The sequence below is a fragment of the Eulemur rufifrons genome, chromosome 7, assembly GCF_041146395.1.
Source record: "Eulemur rufifrons isolate Redbay chromosome 7, OSU_ERuf_1, whole genome shotgun sequence".
NCBI lineage: Eukaryota > Metazoa > Chordata > Mammalia > Primates > Lemuridae > Eulemur > Eulemur rufifrons.
The window spans coordinates 231,388,127-231,406,765 of NC_090989.1; the positions used below are offsets into that span (position 1 = coordinate 231,388,127).

The 18,639-nt window shown below is 38.1% G+C and overlaps 1 non-coding gene across 1 annotated transcript; it reads right to left on the minus strand.

Annotated features, from left to right (window-relative positions):
* Nucleotides 1-12,559: 12,559 nt before the first annotated feature.
* LOC138388610 (small nucleolar RNA U13) lies at nucleotides 12,560-12,663 on the minus strand. The gene has a single exon (XR_011234147.1). It is a non-coding gene; the product is annotated as a small nucleolar RNA U13 (small nucleolar RNA).
* Nucleotides 12,664-18,639: the final 5,976 nt, after the last annotated feature.

Genomic DNA, 18,639 nt, shown 5'->3' on the forward strand with positions numbered 1-18,639 from the left:
TTGTTTTATAAGTGAAAAAGAAATGATCCTTTGACTGAATTTCATTTTTAAGTAGTGACTACAAAGGAAATGTAGCCCAAATTTCATATACTCCTGTGGTGTTTTTAGCATTTCTTATTACTTGGTTTTCATGCATGCCCATTCACCCCACTGCTCATTCATTCAGACCTCCACTGTGTGTGAGGTATGTGAACTATGTACTATCAAGTCATTCTAAGAATGTGGGCTGTGAGCAAGGCACACATATTAAGGAAAACCCTTTTATCCAAATATAATACAAACATCCCCTAATGATTTTTATTCTCTGCAGTCCAATTAAAAGAGGAAGCCATGCCATCAGACTAGCCTAAATTCCAGCCACCCCACCCCAAATAAATCTGTGATTGAAAGAAAGAAAGAAACAAAGAAAGAAAGAAAGAGAGAGAGAGAGAGAGAAAGAGAGAAAGAAGGAAGAGAGAAAGAAGGAAGGAAGGAAGGAAAGACAAAGGCAAGGCAAGGCAGAAAGGAAGAGAAAGAAAGGAAGAGAGAAAAAGAGAAAGAAAAGAAAGAAAGAGAGAGAGAAAGAAAAGAAAGAAAGAGAGAGAGAAAGAAAAAGAAAGAAAGAAAGAAAAGAAAGAAAGAAAACAAAGAGAAAGATTGAAAACCTGCTCCTTGGAAGCAGATTGGAACCAGTCTTGATGCCTGTGTGTTATTTTCAGGGTTAAATCAGGAACAACAAAACTTCTACTTCGAAGAAAGAAAGATGTTGTTCATAACTTTTGGCTTAAAGAATTCATTTTCTTGAGAAGAAAGTATTTTTGGTGAACTCTAATAATAGAAAACTATCAATATACAAGTAGAACACGCTTATTTCTCTGAGAGTTAACAAAATGCCTAACAAATAAGAGGAACAGTACCCATACTATATGAGTTAAATAGTAATATTTATGTGGCCCTTCATACGTCACAGAGAACTTTAGGAGATCCATCTCTTTTAATGTTCCTAATAGTTTTTTAAGTGGCAAAACACCCAGTTTACAGATGACTCAGACTCATAAATTGATCCAAACTTTCTAAAGCAAAATTTCTAGACTAGTTCCTGGGAGTCGGAATGTTTGGCAAGCTTTTCAAATAATTTTGAAAACCACTGTGATAACTCAATTCAAGTTTATTGATTTGTTTTATTGCTCCTAGGAAAATAACCTGGTTTCACTGAGCAGATTCTGGCATTTCCTAAGAAGCTAACTGCCTTTTTCTAGGATTTGCCTTTTCTTTCTTCTAAACTTTTTTAAAGCAAAAAGAAAAAAAAGAAAAAGAAAAAAAGAAATCACAGGTGGCACTATTTTACCTAAATCAACAAGCTTTTTAATTCTGCTCTGCACAGCTGGTTTATTCATACAGTTGGTTGTCCTTGCTCTGAAGGAAGCTCCTAGCTGCTGGCACTGGTGGGGGGGATTTGAATCCACCCACTACCCTTCTGGCCATAACTAAGGTCCTGACACCCTGCAGAGACCACAGGTTTCCTTCAGCAAGCAGCTGTAATTACATTAAATTTATACCAGACATAGTAGCATAAACCCAGCAATCTGCCGGGACATTTCAGTGGGCTTTAGCATTCTATTTGGGAACCATGAGTTCTAGCTGTTACACTTAGGGAGAGAATTGGCCGTGAGTTATTTGTGTTCGTACGTATCTTTTTCCGTCAATTAAAAAAAAAGCCTTAAAAGTAAAAGATATGCTCTTAGCTAGCTATACCCTCCTCATTAAATTATATTACAAGAGCATAATGGCTACTTTGGAATACCATTTCATTTATAACATTAAAAAAAAAAAAAAGACAGTCCAACAGACCCCCCCCCCCAAAAAAAAAACCTTCTTTAGAAAAAACTATAGATTTTAAGAGAGGAGACAATGTTATTTTAACCTTATGATTATTCCTAATCCATGCAGAGACTGAAGAGGATTTTGATTTTCTGTCTGGAATGAAATACACTTAACTGGAATTGAAAATGCAAGGGGAAAAAAAAACCCTCAAAAATTATAGGGAAAGAAAGTGTGTGTCAACCACCCTATCTTCCCACGTCTCAAAGTTTCCAAATTCTTTTGGTTCACCACCCCAACCTTAGTAAACCCCTCGTACGTAACAACCCTCCAGCTAGTCTGGTTACAGTTTCTGGGAAATTTGTCTGTCAACTAGAGGTTCCAAAGAGTTTGGCATTTTCCCCCTTAGGCAATAGAAAGCAATAGAGGTTATAAGAGACAGACGTAGAGGTCATAAGAGACAGACGTGAACACAAACACACTCACATGCACGCACACTCTTGGGAGTTCAACACCCCGTGATTGAGATGGCCCTGGTGACCTTGAAGGAAACATTGGTAGAGGAGGAAGGGTGGAACCACTCAGATCACCTGACATAAATGACCACCCTGGCTGCCTCAAAACTTTACCCTCAGTCCTGACAGTGCCTCACAGTGAAAAGGATATTGGGGAAAAGGACACGGGGCAGTTTGCCATATCTTTGGGCATCCAAAAGAGTAGAAGGGCTTTATGCCTTTTGTTACCTGCCTGCTAAGACAAAAAGGCAGTCATCCTGCTTGAGACCACCAGGTCCCCCCTCCTTTCCCTCTGTTTTGTCTTATACCCTTTAAACTCTCAAATAAGTACACATGTTGCTAGGTTCATAATTAAAGTGTTGGCAATGGCTGGTCTCTTGCTTTCAATTTCATTTGTACAAATGTTCCCATCACTCTTTTTAAAAGCCCCGGGCATATGTTCAAAACATACAACCCAAACAAATAAACTGTATAACCCAAGCCAAACCTGCCAACAACTGGAACATCCTTCCTATCTGGGAGGGCCACTCTGAAAAACTACTTAATTGCAGTATATTCTCCAAAACAAAGCACAGAGAGCTGAAAAACGGAAGTTTTATTATTTTTTTGTTGTTGTTGTTAGCGTCTTATCACCAAGGAAATGTGGGGCACACACATAAGCCACAGAATCAGCTACTTAAGATATGATGAAGTAAATTCCACCTTGAGTAATATCCTTAGAAAATGGAATATGTAGGAAGGAGCAGAGTTCCTATGGGGAATTTTATGGTAAAGTTAGACTTTGGTAGACCTATTTAAAATTATTATTTGTAAGTGCTGAAGAACAGTTTATATTTAGAACTAAGTTCTTGATCTTATCCAGTGACTGACTTTTCATGGCCTTTGGAAGTAACTTTGATAGCAAAATTCCTGTCTGTCATTTACCCCTAAAGCTGACAGGATCATAGCAGTGGGAGTTGCTATATAAAAGGTCATGATAAGAATAAAAACTTTGCCAATGAGAAGGACTCCGACGTGTAGGAAAAAGACACAATTGATGACAAATTGATTTTACCTTGGTAGAGTGAAAAAAAGGAATAGCTCAACAGGATTCAAAATTTGGTGTGAAATTTCTCCAACACAAAATAGAAAGAACGGCCCGAATCCACTGCTTGGAGTCTAAGGAAATGAGGATGTTTGTCTGTAGCCAAGCTGCGATCCAGGTTGGCACCGTGGTCCTGAGGCACCGCTGAGAGGAAATGTGTCCTCTGCAAGATGGCAGCCCGTGGAAACCCGCAGCAAGGCAATCCATCAACAGCCACGGCCAAGCGCTCCTGCTTGCCTTTCCCTGACAGAGCAAACCGCTCGAAGGCCACTATAAAGTCGGCTCACGGCTCCAACAAAAACTGAAAAGTTTATAACAAGTGGCACCACCTGTGCTTATGTCGCAGCCTAGCCAAAATAATTCCCTCTCCTGGGTCTCCTAACGATGGCAAAGGGCGAGGAATTTGACAGTGAGAATGTGGAGAGGAAGAAGGTTCCAACACGCAGCCTGGAGAGTGAGTGGATTATCTTCCCCTGTGCTAGCAGAGAGAGCAGCAAGTCTGTCTCCTTTCCTCCGGAGCAACTGTGTGTGATACGATCTCCCGGCCCCTATCAAAAAGGCTCTGTCTTCAGGAAAACAAAGACTTCTCTGCTCAGCGTTGTTCCATCACATGATAGCGGTTTTCGTGTTAACAATGTTATATTATTACAACCTTTGTGAGGCTGAGGATGTGGAGCTTGTATTAAAAACACAACAAAGAAAACAGCTTGTTTATACAAGCTAGTATTTTGACCATAATTATACTTTTCTCTGTCTTCTCAGTGAATAAGGAAATGTTGAGCCAGGTATGTGCACAAAACATGATGGAAATAGGATAAAATGGCACAACATTCAGGATGTAGATTACATTTATGGAAATCCGCCTGATACAAAGTTCTGTTCTGTTATCACTTTTAAAAAAAAAATCTATAATTCTTTTTTTTTTAATCTATGATTTTAATGAAAACCATCCAGGGACAGTCCACATTTTTTCAGAAAGAACAAATTTTTCAGTACAGGAGACAGCATTTGCCAGTACAACAACAAGAAACCAGCCAAGTTGCTTTGGAGGAGTTAAACAAGTACATTTCAATAAGGACCCAAACAATCTTTGGCAACCAATTAGAAAAACAAATCATGGTTGCATTAAGAAAGCCCTCAAATCTGAGTGCTGTCGGTGGAAAATAGAGTTACTCACCAACTGAAAATGTTTGCTTGAAGTGAGAATTATTTTATGGAAACCACTGTGAGTTTTGGAATACGTACAATCTGTTCAAATTGGTCACTGTGTACGATGCTAGTGCAGCAGTATGCCCGGAGACTTATAATCTGTCTGCCTAATGGAGCAGGTGGCGAGATTCTCCACAGAGCTGTCGGCTCCTGGAGGGCAGGGACCATGTCTTATTCATCTTACGTCTTGCACAGTACCCAGCTTTTCAAAGGCAGTCCATAAATACTGAATGAAGGAATCTTTATATACATGGCTACACTCACTGACCCCCTGACATAAAATATTACCACCCCCATCATCTCTATCCTATTGCCCTGCGTAGTTTTTCTTCTGAGCAATTATTGCCAGCTGTCGTGTTATACATGATTGTTTTAATTATTTTATTGTCTCTTTTCCCTAACCAGAATATAAGCTTCCCAAGGGTAGGGATCGAACAGGGTTGATTTCCTGTATATCCCCAGTTCCTAGGATGACGACTGGCACATAACAGGCTAATTGTAAATATGTGTTGATTTTTGAATGAGTGATGAATGAATTATTTTTTCTCTGTCTCTTTAATTTTCTTCTTTCCTCTGCACTGTCATCTATTTCATCTTAATGATGCCTGGAAATTATACTCGGAGCTTCAATAAACAGTAACAAAAGGAGTGTTTATTATATAGGTGGTTGATTCTAAAGAAAGAATCAGGGGACTAGGTCTTACTGATGTTAGGCCCACGGGTCTAAAACCCTGTAGAGAAATATGAGTGACAAGAAATAGTCTGGGCATGGTGGCTCATGCCCGTAATCCCAGCACTTTGGAAGGCTGAGGCAGGAGAATCATTGAGGCCAGGAGTTCAAGACCAGCCTGGACAGTAGAGCAAGACTCCATCTCAAAAAAAAAAAAAAAAAAAAAAGGAAATAAAAAAGAGAGGGAGGCAAGATAGAAAATAATCTCCTCAAGGCCATCAGGGGTAGACTCCATATGAACTGACAGATTACCACATGGGAATACTAAAACACATTTGTACACTATTTTCTAGATTGCGTGTGTGCACCTAGTCATTAAAACATTAACACTGGGTCTTTATCACACTGGGCAGAGCCTCCATGTCCTTCCAGACTTAGAGGGCACAACTACATCTTATCTGGATTCTGAGTACTCTTTCTTTTTTTTAATTTTTTTTTTATTTTTTTGTTTTTCAGCTCATTATGGGGGTACAAAAGTTCAGGCTATATATATTGCCCATGCCTCCCCATCCCCCCAAGTCTGAGCTTCAATTGTGTCCATTCCCTAGACAGTGAACAAAAGTCATTCTATAAAAAAGACACCTGCACCCGAATGTTTATAGCAGCACAATTCACAATCGCAAAGATGTGGAAACAACCCAAATGCCCATCAATTCATGAATGGATTAGCAAAATGTGGTATATGTATACCATGGAATATTACTCAGCTATTAGAAATAATGGCGATATGGCATCTCTTTGGTTCTCCTGGAGAGAGCTGGAACCCATTCTATTAAATGAAGTATCCCAAGAATGGAAAAACAAGCACCACATGTACTCACCAGCAAACTGGTTTCCCTGAGTGCACATTTGGGAATAACACCAATTGGGTATCGGACAGAGGTTGGGGCTGGGTGGAAGGGATGGGTGTATACCTAGTTGATGAGTGCGATGCGCACTGCCTGGGGAATGGACACGCTTGAAGTTCTGAGTACTCTTAATATATAACTTTTGAATTTTAGGGTAAAAATTTAATAAGACAATATAATACTTGTTTCCCTTGAGCATTTCTATATCTTCCCCACATATGAATGAATAACAATTCACAACCCATTAAGAATGTTTCCATTTTACCAACCACATTTAATGGCTGATAAAACTAGTAGCCTGTGGTTCAGTGACTTGTCCAGGATTTGCATGGCGACCCTGCCAAATACAAAATTTTCAACTGTAAAGCTGAGTGCGGTAGCTCACTCCTGTAATCCTAGCAGTTCAGGAGGCTGAGGGAGGATTGCTTAAGCCCAGGGTTCAAGGCCAGGCTAGGCAACCTAGCAGACCCCATCCCTAAAAAAAAATATATATTTTTTAATTAGCTGTGCATGTTAGTGTGTGCCTGTAGTCCTACATGGGAGGATTGCTTTAGCTGAGGAGTTCAAGGCTGCAGTAAGCTATGATCAAGCCACGGAACTCCAGACTGGGTGACAGAGTGAAACCCTCTGGGGAAAACAAAAACAAAAACCATTTCAATCGTAAACAGATTTTATTTCTTTCTTTTCAAACCAGGATTGAGCAGGATGTTCTTTGTTCCTTGTAGACATTCATAAGGTGTGATGACAGTTGAACAGAATTGTTTTTGCAATTTCCCAACTTGAGTATCACCAAATGAACCTGGGATAGACAGGGAAGTGGCCTAGCTACACAGTCTGACTCTGGAAAAAACAAATGACTGGGAAAGGTCTTCATTGGCCTTCCAACTATTGTTCCTTCTCTCCACTCTACGCCTCTCCTGAGCATCTCATACTCTCCACTCTGATCCCAAACCCCTCAGTGCTCCAGCCAAGCACTTGGTTACCTTGTTCTCCTAATGACTTTTTATCTCTTCCCTAGTTTATCGTAGCGAAAATTGCACTGGAGTTGAAAGAACATAATCCTTAACTCTGTTATTAGCTGTGTGTCACGGGCTGAGCTGTTAAAACCCCCATAGTTCTTATATTTTTATCTGTAAAACAGAGATAATGATATTTATTTCACAGAGTGATTGTGCAGACTATGTAAAATCATGTTCTTGAAACTGCCATGCAGAACCTGGCTTCTAGGAAGTGTTTGATAAATGTTTAGAAGACAAAGTCTAGATATCTGTTCTAAGTTAATGATTCCAATGAAACTTCAAAACAGAAAAAGGAAGAACATTTTTCTAGTGAATGGTGAAGGAATTCCCTCACATGGAGCAAGGGTGGCATAGGGGAGAAGTGAAATATTTAGGGCAATGATATACAGTGGTGCAGTCTTCAACCTATACAACCATACATGGGCACACTGAAGATAATCACCTGTTTGTAAAATAAATATAAAAATAATCTCCTTTTAAGGTTGTGGAGGTGACTAAATAAAATAGTAGACTGCCAATCATGGATGTATTAAAGTTAATTATGATAAATAACATAATTGCTTATCAGTCTGGCTCTCTCTCATGGTGATGAGAAAGTTTTCTAGAAGTTCTAGTATAATCACAATAAACTTAAGATTAGCAGAATATCTTTAGGAACTCTTTATGTGGTTCCTTTATGCTTCAGTTCATATTAACTCTAAGATGTTATGACCATTGATAACCCTATTTTAAGCATAAGGAGGGCATCTCAATGTGTATTTACAAAAATATGTAGCAGGGACAGGGAGTTGACAGTTAAAAAATAAGCAGATTTAGTTGTATGGATGCTTGTGTACATCATTATGCTTAATAATAAGCATCACCTCATTTCCTTAGATAATGCTTAACATCTACAATGGATTTTATGATTTTAGAGTGATTAGGGGAATAAGCTTTAGACTCAGCCAGAGTGGGCTGAAATCCTGGCTTAGCCACTTAACTGAGTAACTTTGTGCACGTGCTTTAATCTCTCTGAGCCCCACTTTCCTTATAAAAAAAGAAAAATAGGCTCACTTCTTACAGTTGTTATGTGACAAGTGGAAAGATGGGCGGGTGGGGGGGTGGAAATCAAATTCTTCATGGTGCTAAGTCACTGAATTCACCAATCCTGAAGCCCTATCCCTGGATTTCTTATCAGATAATAAGTGTTCTTATTGCTTAAGTAACATTTTTGTTGGATTTTCTCTTCCGTGGGGCTCACAGTATCGTAACTGCTACATCTCCTCACTTTAGTAAGTGAGCATATAATTAAGAGAAGAGAACACAGAATTGGCTTGATTTTGTGTTCCTACCATTTTTGCTCTAATATTCTCTAATAGGTTAACCTAAACCAAAAAGGCTTGAGCATCTACATGTGTATGTGTGTGTGTGTGTGTGTGTATGTGTGTATTGTTGTTGTTGTTATTTAAGCAGCTCGTAAGACATAGCTGAAAAAATCTACTCAGACTGGTTTTATTAATAATACACTTGAGGAGTATGTTAGGGAATAGTCCTCAAACCAAATGAGCCGATGAAAAACCTATAATCTACTAAATATCAGTTCACCTTTCCTTTAAACTCTGGAAATAGAACAGGGATCTGGTTTTCTGTGGGAAAAAATGTTGTAAGTTCTGAAATCTCCTTGTGCCTGTAAACTTCCTTTGTAATGCTCATGCACTGTAATATTACAGGATAATGACTTTACTACAATATCCCTGGAAGAATTTGGAGCTTCGTCATTTCCTGCTTAAAAGTTTTGTTATTTGCTCCTGGCAGAAATCTAGTCAGAAAGAATTCATCGGTTTATAATTCTAAGTTAAGATACTCTGACCATTGAAATCTGGGAAATTTACTTGCAAAAATAATTCAGCACATTTAATGTTCTTTAGTAATGCAGTAAAACTTTATCAAGTGACCTGGTACCCTTTGCAGATAAGAACTTGTTTTCAATATTTAAATAAAAAATGTAAGTATGTTTGCAAACATCTTTAAAAGTTACAAAGTTCGAGAACATGGCCTGATGGGTAGTCAAAGTAGATTGTGTTTTAAATGTGTTCCTTTAAATGTATCCTTCTTGTCCCCTTCCTTTGCTATCCTGTTTCACATTTTAAATAATTTATATTAGCCAAATTAGAAGCAGCATAATCTGGGCCTTGTTCCAAAAAGTAACCCAGGGTAACTTCTATGTCAAATTAATGGTTTATTAAACATCGCTTAATCTACCTAAATAGGTAAACATCTCATTTTTAGCTGTTTTTAGAATTTTATGAGACATTGACACCCAGGAGACTTTTACAGTGCTAGTTTATTTCTCCTACTGCAAAGGATTTCAGAGCAACAATAAATTAGCTTATTAAATTACATAGATTTAAATATTTTAATGGACCTATTACATTCTGTTATTTTGATTTCTTAATGGTTCTTATTTTCTGACAATAGGTCAAATTATAAAAATTCATATTTGCTTCCATTGACAAAATGATAGAAGTTTACCAGCAAAAAAATGCAAAAGAACTTTCAGATCTCAGTTAAACTTGACATATTTTCCAGCCACATTTTCTAAGAATGATAACCTTCAGTGACATTTCACATTCACAAATGAGACAGGCCAAAAGACCAAGTTTCCAGGGGGCATTATATCGTCCTTTGCCCCTTTCCCATTTAAACATTACAAATAAGTGTCTCCAACTCTTCGCAGACAATTCAGTTCTGAAGCCTGTAAAGAATTTTGGGCAGGAATAAAGGTGTCTACTGACATAATTCTATGAAAGTGTTGCTCATTATTCACCTAAATGGCATAGAAAGAAAGAGGGTAGAATCCTTCCTTGGCTGTTGACACTAATGGTCTTAAGGGAAGTTGTTAAGCTGCCCACCAGTATGCAGCTTATATAATTGGGTTTGAAGATGAAGTGCTTTACAGCCATTAGAAGTGGTATATATTAATCATACTTGAAGATCATAGTTTACATTGTCAGATACTGCTTATTTCTCAGGAAGTCATCTGAAGGAACTTTAGGAAATATCATGTCGTAGTGTTTCCAATAGCTGGATCATTTGTAGGAGATTGGAAAGCAGCGGAATTGGTCCATGCCATGTCCTTCTGTGCAATTCTTCATTCCAGGCACAGACACTACTTGGTGGGAAATAAAATGACTTCTGTACCTATTGTGCTCTCAGCGGCCTTTGTGACTATCCAGACAAATTATAAAACACAGGACCAGTGTGTGGAACCAGGATGGGGGATGAGGGAGAACAAAGAAAGAAGAAGAAAAGTAAATGAGGAGTTGTAGGAGTTGTATATGCTTAAGGGGAAAAGAAAAGTGCTCTACTAATTTAATTCTCTGCACTTCATAATCCCCCTTGGGTACAAGCACAAGAAAGAATGGCCACAACTATATCTTTGGTGTCTCTAGGTAGATGCCAATCCTACACCTCCCCCAGGCTACTGTGGGTTTTATTTCTGTGTTTACCAGGATTTCCTGGTCAGTAATGTGAACTTTTACTCTGTTGACAGTGTGGAACACTTATTTAACCCTGGGCAAGGACGGAATAGAAAGCTTAAGTTACATGCATTCAGACTTCCTTTAAACAATGCACCTTTCTATATTCCAGAGAGAGGCTTGGACCCACAAGTGTCTGCAAGCATATGTTGTCCTTTCTTGAATGCATTATGAACTCACGTAAATGAAATCTGTTAGCTGTAAGACAAGTGATTGGCACTAATGGGGAATCCCTATTAAAGTTGTCTTTGATGTTCCTGTTATCCTAGTTTCACAGAAAATAAAGGTGCTGGGCATTTAGGGAGAGAGGCAGTAATGAGTAGTGAACACACAATGTGATTGGGCCCAGTAGGCTTGGCTCTGCATTCATGTATTCATTCATTTTTTCATTCATTCATTTGTATCTTCTTTCACGTATTTGGTCAAATATCTACTGAGTGTGCCAGGCACTCTGCAAAACACTGGGGGCAAAATGATGATGAAAAAAAGACACAGTCAGGTTACTGGTCCATTGTCACGGAGCTCACTGGCCAGTGGCAGTCAGCCCTGGTTATTATTTTAGTTTTGGATGTCCCTTTATGATTAATGCTCACCTCCCTATCCCAATTGTGAGTTATAGACTTATTGAAATATTCTGAACTTTTTTAGGGGAGGAATATTATTTAATTTTAATGATTTTAAACAGAATTGTGGATCTAGGAGTTCCTGCTAACTGCTTTTAATTTGGTATGATAACCTTGCAACATTAAAGCTCATTAGATGTTGCTTCAATTTTAGTCATAGAAACACAGATGGACCAAATCTGGAAGCCACATCTCTCATCATCCATTTTCTGAGACTGCTCTAAACACCTCTCACATGTTTCTCGATACGGTGAAATATGTAACAAGAGAAGAGTGACCCTTCCAAATCACAAAGGATGAGCAACCTATTGACAGAGAGTGAGCCTTTTTGGTCTCACTGCTTAAGTCAGAATTTTCCATGTAAACATTTTCAACCCTACTTGTAATGTTGTTTATAGAAAAAATATACCCTATGTTTGCTGTGGGGTCTGAAATGTAGCATTTCAAATGACGGTGGGGTGATTCATGGGTGAAAAGCAGCTAAACTATGAAGGAACCAAGATGGCAATTTTTTGCAGTCATAGCCCTGAGAAACTCCACAGTATATTCTGCCAACAATTTACTTGGCGATATCTGATAGAAGCTGGGATGGAAGCCACCTTTAATAATCACTGAATAAACAGCATATTAATGGCAACTGTCTGAGAGATAAGGAGAGATTTGAGATCCTCTCTCAAGTTGGTTTTTCTGAGTGAGGCTTCCATTCTAGATCTGGCTCATCTTCCTTTGGTGTTATCTGTGGAAATCACCAGGCACCTGCTTCTGCCTTTTCTCTTTCATGAAGATGATAATGTAGCACAGCATACAATCAACTCCTACTTACTGATTTTAATGCCGTTATTTTTATTGAGCAAAATTTTTACTGCTCAGAGCTAACTATTACTGTTTATTCTGAGTGTGCATATTAGGAATAATGTCATTACTGCAAAGACAAGCAAACAAGCAAATAGTCCAGGTACCCTGCACTTTTTTTTCTCTATCAACTCATGCCTGTTATTTTTCATCCTTGAGCTCTACCAAGAAGTGATTATTCATGTGTATAACAACCCATTTATCCAAACAGGAAGTAAAGAATTAAAATATTTTAATCTATTTTGTTTCATTAGCCTACACTATTATTTCTAAGGTCATTTCTGATAGGCAGCAGGGATTGGCAACACACTGTGTTCCCTCATTTTAATAATAGTTGTAATTATTCATTTCTTTCTTTTCACATCAGAAAAGTAATATGCTGATGTTGTAACAGGGTTTGAGGGAGGCACATCTCACACATATTTGTGAAAACCCAATCATCATGCTTATGAACTACACAAGGATCATTCCTTCTTTCAATTATACATTCCTTCAATAATATTTATTAAGCACTTACTGTATTCCAGGCACTGGAGATATAATGGAAAAGAAATTAAATATGTTGTTCCCTGCTCTCATGCAGCTAAGAGTCTAGTGAGAGAGATTATTCCTGAAAAATTGTATATTAATCAAATCTTTATACATTCACATTAATATTGAATAGGTTAGTTTGGTCTTAAAAGATGTTCTCCATGAATACACTTCTAAAATAAAGAACTGACTTCTAATATATCTACTTGGTTAGACCAGATATATTAGGCTTTATTAAAGCAAGGCACGTTTTTCCCCTCGAACATGAGAATATCTTCTTTCTACAAGGTTTCTGCAAATGATTATGATGTAGATATACAGTACTTGCAGTATGAGATAATGGAAGAGCCTTACGATACATCACACTGTACTGATATATTTACAGTGGTATAAATTTAAATAAAGGACAGACATATTGACAACTAACCACAATCCAATGTATGTGCTTTTTTAAAAGTGTGGAAGTGCGACGTAGTGGAAAGAGTGAGAGGTGGGGCCATTGGGGACAGTTTGAAAAAGCTTCCAAGATGTGGATCTTAAGGGCAAATAGAATTGATCAGAGAAAGGAAGAAACAGCAGAGAACAGGAATAAATTCACAGAGAGCTGAAGACTCATCCAGTCATAGTTTTCTCTGTGATGGTTTGGTCATTCCTCTTGTGGAGAGAGAGCCTCATTTAACTGTCTAGACATTCTCCTGGACTCTTCTTTCTGTCTTCTTCCAGAAAGAAGAGAAAGAAGGAAAGGAGAAGGAAGCATCCATCATGTTTCTCACCAGGAACCCAGTTCTATCCTGTTGGATATGACTGGGCTGCCTCTTGCTAAGCAGGCTGGTAGAAAAATAAGGGGGAAGAGAAGAGCTCTGGCATCCTGAAGATTATGCCTCAGAGGTCAATGATAGTGCAAATAAAAGCAGTCTGGAAAAAGTATGTTAAGGCAAGAACCAACAGGGTCTTCTATTTTTTCCTTTTTCCCTTTATAGTAACAACACTCAAAGAAATAGTGTTGACTCATTGACTAAATACAGAGAGGTGGCCGTTTCATTTTATTTCTCCTTGATTAGACTTATTTTGAGATTTATTTCACAATATCTTACCTTAAACTTACAGTTCTGGAAAGGATTTTTAAAATGGTCCAATCTAATCCCCTTGTTTTATAGATTAGAAAATTACAGATCAGAGTAATAAGGTAACGAATTGATGATCACAATTTTTTAGGGGGAAAGCTGAGACCAGAAGCCAGGTTTACTGATCTCCAAGAAAGTGGAAAGTGATTTAGAGTTATTTAGACCTGGTTTGAATCTATGCTTTTAATTATATCTGTGTCTGTTTCCTCTGTATAATGGAAATAATAATACTTTGCAAGGAAATTGTGATAAATAGATAAGAAAATATGTGGTAAGTGCCTAGCAGAGTACAAGAATCTTCACAGGGGCTCACGTATGCTGCACCTTTCTCTTCCTTTACATAACAGAAACCATTATGAGCATCTGTAATTAAGATATTTTAGAACATAACTTCTAAAATAATAGGCACTATTAATGGAAGATACCTACAAAAATTAATTGAAACCACACACTTACACATACATACGCGCATGCACACACACACACACACACGCACACAGTTTTTTCCCCATAGTGAATACTGACCTGATGTTTGAAATTCCTGGTAAATGTCTTGATAGTACTAATTATATTAATAATGACTATCACTACCTGAGCACCTACTATGTGTCAGGATAGTACCAATTATATTAATAATGAATATTGCTACTTGAGCACCTACTAGGTGTCAGGTATTGTGCCACTGGAATTACCTATCTTAATTCTAATCCTCACAACAATCTTGCAGAGCACTGCACAGATGATGGCACCAGGGTCATAGTGGCCAAGTAATGTTGCTACTCATGGGCCAGCAACTAGCATAAGGATTTAGATGAAGGCAATAGAAAATTTTCAACTCTCAGATTTATTCCTTGTAGAGTAAATAGAGAGAGGTGATTTCTTTCTCAAAATCCTTTCCAGAACAAATGTCTAGATGCTTAAACCAACAGCTGTTCTCCTTGGACATTCAATGGGCGGTGTTGTTAGGCTTAATCGGTCAGGACCATAAACTTGGGTAATTTAAAAATTGAACAAAGGGCACAGATGACGATTTCTTCCAAGCACACACCTGCTGGGAGCTATGAGTAACTATCCCTAAGGTCAGACTTAATTGGATTTAGATCTAAATGAACCCTGACATGTTGATTATTCACTGCTTGAAGGTGGAAGGAAGAAAAATGCTAAGGTGAGAGGTCAGAAGTGTAAGCTTTCCTCTTTCTCTCCTGTGGTTCTGAAAAGTCCCCACTGGGAAGTTTCTTTTATATAGGTCTCATATTTTCATTTTTAAAATAACTTGCACCACCTATATTCCTTGGTCCTAACCCCCTCCCCAGCCCAGATCTTCTAACAGAGTAGAGTTCTATATTGCCTCCAGAATCAGTCCAGTAGCAGATACTAAGAGTTTACCAAAGGCAGAACAAAGTATTTGGGGAGATACATTCCAGAATTCTCACAATTATTTTCTCCTACAGAATTTCAAGAAATGATGTAGGCAATCTTAGAAATGATGGCATATTAAGACGAATGGGAGTGAGTGAATTGTCATGGACAAGCTTTATATATATGACTTCATTTAATTCCCATAATTATTATTCTCATTTTGTTATAAGTATGATTCTCATCCCCATTTTATCAAAGGAGTAATTGAGGCTGCTCAGGAAAGTGAAAACACTCATTTAATTTCACGCTGCAGTAAATGGCAGCGTTGTTATTCAAAACCTAGGTCCATGTAATTCTGGCAGCCAGCACTCTGAGACCATCATGGTAGCTTAGATACTGGGTGGGACCCATTAGGCTGGGAGAAGGTGGGTCCAGAGTTGCAAGACAGAGAAGGGAAAGGATGTGACTTGATTGCCTGCTGCTATTTATGTCTGACTCCAGCCTCTGAGACTGCAGGCATTGGAAGGACTGGAAGCAGGGGCATGGCTTGGTTGAAATGCCAGGCACAGGAAAATGAGTAGGATACAGTGAAGAGAGAAATCTGAAAGATTCAAGAGGATGTTCTTTGATTTTGAAGCTGGACAAAATGATGAAGCTAGACATGGCCTGTGGATGTTTTAACACAGCAGGAGAGGAGCACCCAGAGGCTTGAGAACCAAAAAGAAATATAGAGCTAGAAAGAGAGCAGACTAGACTAAGAATACTGGACGTTTTGGGTCTGGAAAGGAAATACACCTGGTTGACTCCTGAAAGATAGTAAGGAATGTTTCAGTAGGAAGTAAATGGAAATCCATGATAGAAAAAATGAGTTTATAGAGAAGAGAAGAGCCACAACTTGTTGTTCACACTGTTGGTTTGCCATAACTCATCTGTATTCTTCTATTCCTTGTTTATGAACCCTTCTTTAAGTTCCCAAGTGTCTGTTGAGGACCCATGTATGTCGGGCTTGCTGTGGGCACAGGAGGTTTCACACTCTACATCTGAACTATAGCAGCATATTAGGTCTGCAATGGTAGGAAACAAAAAATTGTCTGTTGGATTCTAGTGAGGATGACGTAAAGCTCATGACCATTGAGTCAATGATGGGGAATACAACATAGAATTTAAAGTGCTTTTGGGAATGAGATGGCATCAATTGGAGTGACTAAGACAGTGCAAGTGAAGTGTTGATTGTGTTGAACAAAATGGAAACAGAAGAGCCTGTGCTCTGAGAGGAAACAGAATAGGAAATGTGAGTGAGATATATAATGATAATAATAGTTCCCATTTGGGGACCCTGTTCTTGGCTGTGCTAGACGTTTTACTTATTCATCATTCTGCAATACAACTCTGTGAGGAAGTTATTATCACCCTCATCTTATAGATGAGGATTAGGGTGACCAATCACCTATTTGCTGGGGACTGAGGGATTTTTCAGGGCATGGGACTTTTATTACTAAAACTGGAGAGTTCCAGGCAAACTAAGATGGTAAATCACCTTAGAGGAAATTAAGGATCATAATGTCACAAGTAAAGGACAGAATCTGAACTCATGCCCAAGATTTTCTGATGCCAATACATTTGTCTTCCCTTATAAAGCACTGCCTCAATTTTTTTAGAAAACGTGAACTCACCAATATCAGATCACACATTTTTCTATAAATACAAACATAGAGAAGATTTTATTTCTTGAACCAAATTAGTTCCGTGTTCTCTCTGCTGTTCAATTTTTCATTGTCACTGTCTTAACTACTAGTATCCATATATGACCTAGCAGATTTTTGGCCAATGGCATCCTTCAACATAGGAGGCACATATTTATGTGGTAAGCCTTTCTGTTTTTTAGTAATTTAGTTATAATCCCAAAGGTGAGTGGTAGGAAAGAACTCAAAAAGAGGCTGTGTCCATAAGAGACTAACATCTGGAAGAAAATGAAACAAAGAATTTAAGTCCAGCTGTTTTGTCCATAAGCCAGACACATTGATAGTTGGGGACATCTGGAGAGTTGATTGAACTTTTTGATTTTCATACAGATGTTCAGTATCATATAGACACAACCATAACTACACATGGAAAGATATGCTTAATGGTATTTCACTAACTATGTAATTGCCATAGGGAAATCTTTCATAAAGCTAATGTCTGTAGACAGAATGAAGACTCACCTTATTGGCCTATACTATTATATCAATTATATTTTATGGCATATGGTTGTTATGTTCCAGGACATATATTTTGACCCAGCTAGCCATGTCATGATGTAGATGTTATGGATTTTGAAATTAATTACTTTATAGCCCTTTTTGTTTTAAGTTCAAACAGTTTTAAGTTCATGCAGTCAGGAAGAGTGGGGACATTTGCTTGATTATCCAGTTTTTTAATACAACAAAACAAACTTATTTAAAATGTATGATTCAGATAATTCAAGTTTTTAAATGATGTCACATTCTAACTAAATATAGTCCCAGGGCTCAATTTACTCTGCAATCAGCACGCCCCCTGTTTGCCTGTTGTGTGAAGCAGCTGCATTATCTGCATTTTGCCAAGTAAACAAACACTGCACCGTGCAGTAGTGTTTGTTGTTTGCTAATGTGCTGGTGGTTAGAAAATGCTTAAAAACTCTAATTATACATTTCCATATAATGCAGAGGCGGTATGGGGGTGTGCTTCATTCTCTGAAGAAATACACACACAAACTACACTTGCAAATTTGTTCATAGTAGTTATCCAATAAATAGTTTGTAAATGACTGGAAAATAGTATTAAGCTTAAGATTACTTACTATGCACTGGACACTGGGCTAAGCATTTCAAATATATGGCATTACTCAATCTATAAAATAATCCTCTGAAGTGGCTTTGTTCTCCCCTTTTACATGTGAGTTAACTGAGATGCATACATGTTAACTAAGTGATTTGCCTAAGGTCATGTAAATCTAACACATATGTGGCAGAAGTGGCTTTTGAACCCAGGTTTTTTTGACTCCATAACCCACGCGATTAATCATTATTTTCTGCTGCCTCTTTTTAAAGTGGGTCTATCATGGCAGAGACATAGCTTTGCTGAGGCCCCAAAGATTGGTTTGATACCACTGTTAAACACAGACATGCACAGATCATTTTATTCCTATCTCACTTAAAACCATCTTGGTAGAGAGGTGCTGGCTCCTGCACATAGATGAAAGAAGGAACAGTTGTTACACCAACCCTGCTTACACACATCCAAAATGATTCAGTCGCTGGGTGAGCAGAGGTTGTTTTAAGCCAAACGACACCTGTAAAGGAAAGTTATGTCACTGCTCTTTCCTTTTAAATCTGCACTTCTTACTTACTGGCCTGGTCTCTTGCAAACATCGATGTGTCATAAAAAATACGTTGCCTTATAAATC